General features: G+C 41.2%; 1 protein-coding gene across 1 annotated transcript in view; it reads left to right on the top strand.

Annotated features, from left to right (window-relative positions):
- Positions 1 to 7,354: 7,354 nt before the first annotated feature.
- Positions 7,355 to 9,851, top strand: part of LOC149324095 (oncostatin-M-specific receptor subunit beta-like) — a 39,713-nt gene continuing 37,216 nt past the window's right edge. The window contains exon 1 of the mRNA XM_089496344.1: positions 7,355 to 8,145. The gene's annotated coding sequence lies outside the window, so the exon portion shown is untranslated. The remainder of the gene's footprint in view (positions 8,146 to 9,851) is intronic.

Raw genomic sequence — 9,851 nt, 5'->3', positions numbered from 1 at the left:
CACCTCTGCTATAGAAATTCTGGAGATGGCAGTTTTGTCAGACATTCAGCCTTCTCTATCAGAGAGCTCCGGTGCCACGACAAAGTTCCCAGAATTCCATAGCAACTATAAAGCGGTCTCTAAGTGGATCATTGCCGCAGTTTTGTGTTTTGGAGCCCATAGTTTGTGTCAAAAGAGTCAGAGAGAGAGCTCTGGTGCCCCTCAACCAAGGACCATGCCTCCAGGGTTCCATACTATGGAGCCAGGGCAGCTAAAGCGGGGTTAAACCGCGTTCACTCCCCAGTGCGGATGCTGCCGGGACCTGTCCCATGCAGAGACAGCTCATTTCCAGGCATTGCGGAGTTGGAGGGGAATTCCCAGCCCGGTTCCCTCAACTTCTGCTCTCCTCTGGCTGCACCACGACCAAGGACCCTGCCCAGAAGCCCAGACCCTTGAGCCATGGCAGTTGAAGCGGGCTCAAAACGGATTAGTTGCTCAGTGCGGATGCAACCCAAGAGTCTCCTTTCCCCAGAACTCGAGGCCCTTCCCTCCCTTGATTAGTTTTTCCTCGGAAAACGGAGAGTGACACAAGCCCAGGACATCGAAAAAGCAGCGAGAGTGTGTAGCCCCCGAGAGAGAGAGAGAGAGAGAAGGGGAGGCTTTGTAGGCAACAAACAAGGAAGGGACTCCTCCGGCTATTCTCCAAGTGGTAGCCCCTTTCTTTCCCGCCTCTGGAAGGCAACGGGGGCCTGGCCAAAACGGGCGAGGAAAAGGCAAGGCTTTGTCGCCTCTGCCTCCCTCTTTCGCCTGCCTTCCTTCTTGTAAGCTGCGGGAGGAGGAGGAGGAGTAGGAGAAAAGGGGGGTCCTCCTTTTCTTCCCCCAAGACCCTGGGCTTCTTCACAATCAAGAAGCCCCATGAAGACGTGAGTATGGGGGGAAGGGGTTTCTGGACTCCTCCCTCCCTCCCTCCCTCCTTCCTTCCCTTTCTCTTCCCGCCTTCCTTCCTTTCCTCTTCACCAGGGACTTTGGGGGAGTTTCATTCAGGATATTTTTGGTTGAAACACATTATTTAAAAACCCGACACACTGGCTTCTCCTGGTTGTTGTTGCTGTTGTTGTTGTGTGCCTTCAAGTCCTTTCCGACTTAAAGGCGACCCTAAAAGATCCCTTCTTGTTCTTTCACGACTTTTCCAACTTCAAAGCGACCCAGGTCCAAGACACACTGCAGAAACAATCCAGTTTGAGACCGCTTTAACTGCCCTGGCTCAGTGCTGGGGAATCCTGGGAATGGTAGTTTGTTGTAATGGAACTCTCTGGCAGAGAAGACAGTGGACTACAGAGAACTTAGAACATTTGAAGTATCTCACCATACTACAAACCCCAGGATTTCACAGGACGGAGAGCCATGGGCAGACTGCTGTAAACGATTCAGTGTGGATACATCCCAGATTACAAGCCCGTGTACATTTTGTCTTTCCCCCAGTAGCACACTAAAACTCTAGCACAGTGCTAGATTATGGTGATGATACATAAATATGATGACAATATGGCACCAGTCCCTGGCATGTTGCGGGGGGGGGGGGATGCTGATCTGCCCTGCCAGATAGCCTGAGAAACCACACTGATGACTGTGAGACTCCTCCAGCAAAACAATATGTTCCTCCTATCTATCACTCCCTTAATGGATGAGCTGTTGCTTGTGTCTCAGTCAGCTCTCTTACGATAGGGAGCGATGAAGATCCTGCTGTTAACCACCTTGCAGCTTTAGATGCACTCAAAGCAATCCCTTTGCTAGATTTTTGAACATCTTATCTCTTCCTTACCTTCTAATTATTGTATCATCATGCCTGATGAAGAGTTCTGGTACTATCTGTCACATCACCTTTAAGGCACATTGGCAAAATTTTAGTTACTTAGGGGTGAAACACATGGGCAAAATATAGCTGCTTCTAGCCACTTTGAAGTTAAGGGATTTAGATGACGCTTGAGGCGAAAGCAGATGGGAAGTAAAATGAAGTCATGCTCCAGGGCTAAAAACCAGAGCAAAAACAAGCTGAGATACTGCAACTCAGGGTGGAAAATGTGCATCTTGGCACCAGTATGTAAATGGCCTGGTGCTAATAATAAATACAGTGGTACCCCGGGATACGAATGCGCTGCCTTACAAAATTCCCGGGTTACGAAAAAAAATTATTTAAAAAAACTGTTCCGCGTTACGAAAGTTTTTTCGGGTTACGAAAAAACTTTTGGTGCTTTTCGGCGCGATTTCACACCAAATCGCGGCTTTTCCCCATTAGCGCCTATGGCAATTCGGCTTGCGAAAGTCTTCCGGGTTACGAAAAGGGCAGCGGAACGAATTAATTTCGTAACCCGGGGGACCACTGTAATAATAAAACTGTTATTTGTATACCACCTTTCCTCCAGATCAAAGCGGTTCACATATCATAGCTGTAACATATTACAATACAATACAATACAATACATCAAAAATTTCATACAGATTAAAAACCTTAAAAACAATATACCAAACAGTCACGCTATCAGTTTTGGCTAGGCATCCTGGTCTTATTGGGGTGTAATATTTCTATATAGAGTTGGAAGGATATGCTAACTGAAAAAGATGGGTTTTCAGTGCCTTTTTAAAGGCTTCCAATGCGGGGCTGAGTCTGATCTCTTCTGGGAGTGCATTCCAATGGGATGGAGCTATTGCCATGTAGGCTCTCTGGTGAGTTGATGTCAATCTCACTCTGGGGTGTTCCAGTAAATACCGTGGGATTGCAGCAAAGCAAAACCTCAATCACCAATAATGCAATGGATATAATTATACACAAAACAGATAGTCCAAAAGAGGGGGCATGGGGTGTGTGGGGCATGTATGGTGGGCTTCCATTATTGTTGTTGTTGTTGTTGTTGTTGTTGTTGTTATGCTTTGTCACTGAGCGCACCAATGCACTGATACACTGTACAGGCGGTGCATCACATGTGTAACTGTGTGACTGATCATATAGGCGAGTGTCTAATGGAATGGCATCTGGATGGGAAGAGGGAAGTAATTGGAGGTCACTGATGGTGTGTTTGTGTGATGGTGCACATGCATGGTGGGCAGGCAGCAAATCATCATCATCATCATCACATGGCACAGCTTGAAGCCATGCTGTGTGGATAGCCAGTGGATGTTTGGGCAGCCTTCAGTATAGGTGGTGCAAACTGCGGAGGTTCGACCTGCTTTCAGATAATACAGGATGGAGCCACTTTTTTCTGCCCATCTGCTCCGGCTCTAAAACATTTTGGTTTTGCTTATGAACCATACACCTACTGTATTTTTAAAACAAAATAGTTAAAATATTGGACATTTTATTGATTTATTTGTGGTATGTTTTGTATTTTTATATGTTTTATATTTTTAACCTTGTTAGCCATCCCGATTGTTCTCAGAGGGGCGGGATACAAATACATTTTATTATTATTATTATTATTAGTAGTAGTAGTATGTGTCTTCAAGTCAACTCAGACTTGATCCTGGTGATCCTATCATAGTGTTTTCTTGGCAAAATTTATTCAGAGAAATTTTGCCATTGTCTTCTTCAGGCTGACAGATCTCCTCGGAACACTCTAATATTCTTTGTGTTCAAAACGCCCTGTTGCATGTTGTTGAAAAGTTCTGTGTTGTCCAGCATCAGTTCTAACAACTGCTGTCCAGATGCTCTGGAATAGTTTGCACTGCTCTGCCAGGGAAGATGCATAATTGAACCTCACAGCTATTCCCTCCCCACAAAAAATTCACGCTAATCTTTTCAGTTCAAATGCTTTTAACTTTAAAGCTGCCATTTAGCTCTGTGTACATAAGAAAGCCAGTATGTTATAGTGGTTTGAACGTTGGACTATGACTGTGGAGAGCAGAGTAATATGAACCTTATAGCCTAGAGTGTTAGGATAGGAGTTGTAGGACAACACATCTAGAGGACAACCTCACTTGGGGACAATTAAATCAGAGTGTTAGGCTAGGACCAGGGAGAACAAGTTGAAGTGCCTGCTTGACTATTGCTGCTCTTTGGATGACCTTGGTCCTGCAATTTTCTCTCAAGCTACCTCACAGGATGATTTTGAAGGTAGAGGGAATTTATATGCCCATTCAGAACTCCTTGAAGGAAGGATAGTAGAAAAAGTAATAAAATGAAAATTCTTTCCCCCCATGATGAGCAGAATAGGCTATTTTCTTTGATTGCAGCAGTGCAGATCTGTACCTGCTCACTTCTAACTGTAAAGTTACAAGGCTATGTATAAATTTCCTTTATTTTATTTTTGTCAGGTTTTCAGCTGAGTCATAGAATGTATATGCTTTGTAATATGAAAGGACCAAGCTCTGTCTCCTCAAATTGGGCAGTGGCCTACGATCACTGTATCTGCAACTTGATGCCTTCTGGGTGTTTTGGATTACAGTTCCCGTAATTTTTCACAATTGATGATGTGAGATTAGGGTTATGAGAGTTGCTGCCAACACATCTGGAGGGGTGTGGTTGTGTGCTTTCAAGTAGTTTCGAACTTATGGCGACCATGACGCACTCCTACCAGGGGGTTTTCTTTGCAAGATTAGTTCAAGGGGGGTTGCTTTTGCCTTCCTCTGAGGCTAGAGAGTGTGACTTGGCCAAAGTAATCCAGCAGGATTCTATGGGCAAGTGGGAAGTTTAAACCCTGGTCTCCAGAGCTGTAGTCCAATACTCAAACCACTATGCCACACTGTCACCTTTGGAGGGTGCCAGAGTTTAAACTGGATTTTTAGCCCCAACTAAAGTAGTTCCACTGAATCAACTGAAATTACATAAGGGGTGGTTTACCCTTTATTTACTCACTGAGTCTGCACTAGTTGGAACTAAGAACTTAGGTCCAGGCTGTCTAGCTCTGCTGTAGATAGCACTGAATTAGGTTGGCAGACAGTCCAACTAGGTGTAAGGCAGCTCTCTGTGTTACATTCCCTAGATGAAGGAACATGCAAAACAATATTAATGGGAACTTTCATTAGTGAAGCCTTCCTTTTTCTTTTTCCTCATCTGATTTCTTTCATTGGCACACAGCCGGCCATTTACTGATTCTTTGGCTCTTTTTTTACTGGCACTGGGTCTCTTATCATCACAGTGCAAACACTGAGAGGAACAACAACTAATGAAAACAATAACATTTTACCCTGGCTGGGGTGAAGGATGAGACAAGGATAGGAAATAGAATAGAGAAAGGGGGAAAACAGGATATAAAAAGCAGGCTTTCACAGTGTGAACAAAACATGATGGCAACAAGCATCTGAGAACGTTTGGGCCACTGTGCTGAAAACCACAGGGATTCGGTACAGTATATGCTTTTCTGTTGTTATATAGTTGAAAGTTGTTCTCATCAACAGTTATTAACTTTGATTTTGGATCATTTTAAATCTTTCAGAATTCAGTTTAATGTGATATAGGTTCAGTTGACTACCTTGAATTTTTCCTTGAGGAAAGAGATGTAATATATGTTTTTAATATAAAACAAAAATAATTTCTTATGAACAGTGATTTACCTGTGTGTGTGTTGTGGGAGGGGGGGTTTCATGTTAGATTAGATTAGTGGTTCAGATGTAGAGACAGTTCAATCCTTTTTCCACACAGCTACAAAGCCTTGTAGTAGTAGTAGTTATTGTTGTTGTTATTATTATTACTTCTGTCTTCTTCTTCTTCTTCTTCTTGCTTTTGGGGCACTATCTTCCTCCAGAGCCCCCACTCAGCATAACTAGTAGCTACTTGGCTGGTGGCATAAACAAGGTGTAGTCCAAAAATAATTATTTCAGGGGTTAATGGAGCCGAATTCCCCCTCATGCCCCTTTCCTCAACAGAACTGAAGTTCCCACGGCTGCTTTAATTTTATTATTTTTAAGGATTGGGAAATATGATTATAGAACCAAAGAGCTGCCCTTGTACATTCCCAATTTTTTTGAATAACCTCTGCTTTTCTTATCCTTGCTTCCCATTCCCCATTCCTTTAGTTTCTCTTTCCCAAAGAGCAGCATGACCTGGAGAAATTCAGTACTGCAAAAGTTTCCTAGTATGGCAATAAAAACGATGAGATAAAATTCATCTACTTTGTTCGAATTTATTGCGTTCCTTTTACAGGCAGCAAGACATCAATCATGTTTGCCAGTCAGAAATGTGAGAGGTCATGGAATGGAGTAGTATTTCCTTAGCACACGGAGTTTCTTCATGCAAATGATTCAATATCAAAAAGACACAGGTTAAATAGCATGCCCCCCTCTCCAAATCACTTCAGCTATTTGGTTCAAGTGCAAACAAGAGTTCTTTAAATGACTTCAAACTGATTTGCAAACCGGTTTAAAACGTAGTGGGAATGAGGCCCTTGTTTATCTGAAATGACTCCTAAACTTTGCAGATTTCCCTATGCCATAGATCATCTGATACTGGATGTGATATTCATTTACTCGCTTATGTTAAAGTGTGGTTGTTTGATGCCATGCAAAATTCAGTTTACCTGGAAAGCAGGTAAATGCTGTGTGTTCTTTATGCATTTGAGAATGTTTAAGAATAAACAATAAAAATCATAGGAACTTGGTAACCTTCTTTTCTAGTCTTATTTAGTTAACTGATGTTCTTGTCAACTGTTTATTACTTTGGATTTTGGTATGATTTAGATCTTGTTGATTTCAGTTTAATTTGGTATAATTTTTTATTTCAATTGGTTTTAATATTGTGGATTTTATTCTTTTTCTGCCCTGAGTTCTCTCTTGTTTTATTCAGGGATGTAGATCAAAGCAATGTTCTGGGGAAAGGGTTAAAATTCTTTCTCCATATTACTTTCTTGACATTCCCTATTACTCTTAACACTGCTGTTGGGAGATAGGTAATGTGCCTGTCACCGCCACCCCTCAACTGGACTAATAGGATCTTCAGAGAGGTAGATCATCATCATCATCATCATCTGTTTATATAATGCCATCAGTGTACATGTCATTTCAGAAAAAAGATAGCCCCCCCTACCAAAAGTATACAATCTAAACACACAATTTGTTGTGTGCCTTCAAGTTGCTTCCAATTTATAATGATCCTAAGGCTAACCTATTACGGGGTTTTCTTGGCATAAATTGTTCAGAGGAGGTTTGCCGTTGCCTTCCCCTAAGGCTAAGAGAGTGTGACTTGCCCAACATCACACAGTGGGTTTCATGGCCGAGCGGGAATCGAACCCTGGACTCCAGGGTTCTAGTCCAACACTCAAACCACTATGCCATGCTGGCAGGAGTAATACAAACAATACAATTAATTATAAAATGAATTATCCAGCTGCAAATACAAAAAAATGCAATGCAGTACAAAGCAAACTGACATACAAAACATGATTTATGAAACTGTATTAAATTAACATTCCAAAAACTTTGGAAAGCAATTAAGTTTTTAACTGAGATTCATCAAGGCAGCTACATCACATGGAGTCCAGAGCATTGGTTGATCCATCCTAGGACCATTTTAGTTGAGATTTATCAGGACAACTGTGTAGGGCAGAACTCTGGGATCATGTGGCCAGCATGACTGACTGGAACACTGTTACCTTCCCACCAAAGTCCATTGGAGTTGTTGCACTTTCATTTGTTTGCTTTGCCACTGCCCTGCACTTGCATCAGGGTGTTTATATGCAGGCATGAATATGCCCATTTTCTGCCTTCAGTTGGACTATCGTGGTTTCTTTTTGCTCTGGGTTTTAGCCCTGGAGTGTGAAAAGAAGAATGAAAGCCAGTGATAAATTACTTTGATAAGAAATAGGGCTCAATAGCAAGGATAGGTTTCCCGACATAGATGGTAGTAAAGAAAGCTCAGACAGATTAGAAATGAAAACGAATATGAATAAACTTATTAAATGAAAGATATGAAGGTTGGTTTAAAAAATTAACTGTTGGATTAGGGAGACATGTTTTATTTAGGGAAGAAACCAGAGAAGGCAAAGGAAGGAAGTTTAGATGTGGATGATAAAGTTTAGTTAAGTGAAGGAAGGATAGGGAAGTGTTTGAAGGTCTGAGTATGTAGGAGGAAAGATATGAGGAGAATTGGATAGGGGGGATGAGTAAGAAGACACAGAGAGAGGATGTTGAAGGAATGCAAAATAAGAGGGAAAAATTGAAAGGTGGAAGTGAGTTAAGGTAAGAGAGCAATTTGAAAAGTGAGAATGTGGAGGGGGGAAAGGAGGGAAAGGATGAAGATGAGCTTGGTTTAGGAGGGTAAAGGAAGCTAGGATGAATTCACAAAGATTGTTAGGTTTATTGAATAGTAGTAAGATGTTGGCTATACGAAATTTTATTACCAGAATAATGCTAATGTTTAGTATCTGATGTAGAATGGATGATGTTACGTAGGATGGTTGTATGGTGTTAGATATATGGATGTATGGTTCTTATACGATATATATATATATATATATATATATATACCTTTCGAATGAAGTTTTTTTTAAATGCTCTTATTATATTTTCTGACTAAAAGTTGAACAAATAGAGTGATAGGATGCATTCTTGCCTCACCTGTCTACCAATTGGGAACCATTCTGTTTCTCTATTTTCTGTTCTAACAGCAGCTTCTTGTCCTAAGTACAGATTCCTCATCTAGACTATCAAATGTAGTGGCACTCCCATTTCTTTGATAGCATTCCAAAACTTTGCATGGTCTGTGCAGTCAGAGGCTTTGAGGAAAAAGCTCAGGCTTGTTTTCTTCTGGAATTCCCCGGTGCATTCCATTATCCATTGAATATTTGGAATGTGGTGTGGTGCCTGGTGCCTCTTCCTTTCCTGAACCCTGTTTACATCCCTGGGATTTCTCTCTCCATGTATGATTGGAGTCTATGCTGCAGAATTTTGAGCATAATTTTGCTTGCATGGGAAATTAGTGCTATGGTTCTATAATTGTTTCAGTCTCTTCTTTTTGCGGATTGGAATGTATGTAGATCATTTCCTGTCCCTTGGCCACTGTTTTGTTTTCCCTATTTGTTGACATATTTTAGTTAACACAAATTGATTCCTTTTGTGTGGTCTGAATCAGTTCAACTGGGATATCATCCATTCCTGATGCTTTATTCTTTTCAATTCCTCTGAGTGCAGCTTCCACCTCCCTTCCCAAAATGTGGGGTTCATCTTCATATGGTTCCTCATTTCATTCTTTTTTTAAAAAATCTATTTATATAGCTGTTCTGTGTATTGCTTCCATTGTCTTTTTATTTTGTCTTGATCATGTAGTATGTTCCTCTACTGATCATAGAACATCCCCGCCCCTGATCTGAACTTCTCTTTTAGTTCACACATCTTGTGAAAGTTTCTCGTCTTCCTTTTTTGTTGTCTTCTATTTCTTTGCATTTACTATTATAATAGTGCTCTTTATCCTTGCTCACTAGTCTTTGAACAGTTGCGCTCCTAATTCTAGTTTTGTTTCTCCTTTGCTTTCTCCTTTCTCCTTTGCTTCTTGCCTTTCCTTCACTGCTTCAAGCGTTTCTTCTGTTATCCATGGTTTCTTCTCTTTCTTTCCAGACACAGTACAGAGTGTTATTAAAGCCTCAGATTATTAATCATATTTGCACAGTGGTGAGTGTAGGATCGAATGTAATAGGATCTGGAAAGATGCAAATTGTGACCCTCTTCCTAAATTTTCAAAGAGCTGCATAAAGTGATACTGGTCTTTCAGATATACTTAATAACCTGAGACCTTAATATCATTCTGTACTAAACTCTATATCATTGTGTACTGCATCTCAAGAAGTGGGTTTATATTCACAAATGCTTATGCTAAAATACGAAGAATCTTAAAGGTGCTGCTGCATTCTTCTTTTATCTCCCCCCTCCTTTTTTATCTATGACATATT

The sequence above is a fragment of the Sceloporus occidentalis genome, unplaced genomic scaffold (genome assembly GCF_023333645.1).
Source record: "Sceloporus occidentalis isolate IW3139 unplaced genomic scaffold, rSceOcc1.0.p SCAF_1, whole genome shotgun sequence".
Lineage (NCBI taxonomy): Eukaryota > Metazoa > Chordata > Lepidosauria > Squamata > Phrynosomatidae > Sceloporus > Sceloporus occidentalis.
This window is presented reverse-complemented; position numbering and strand designations above follow the sequence as displayed.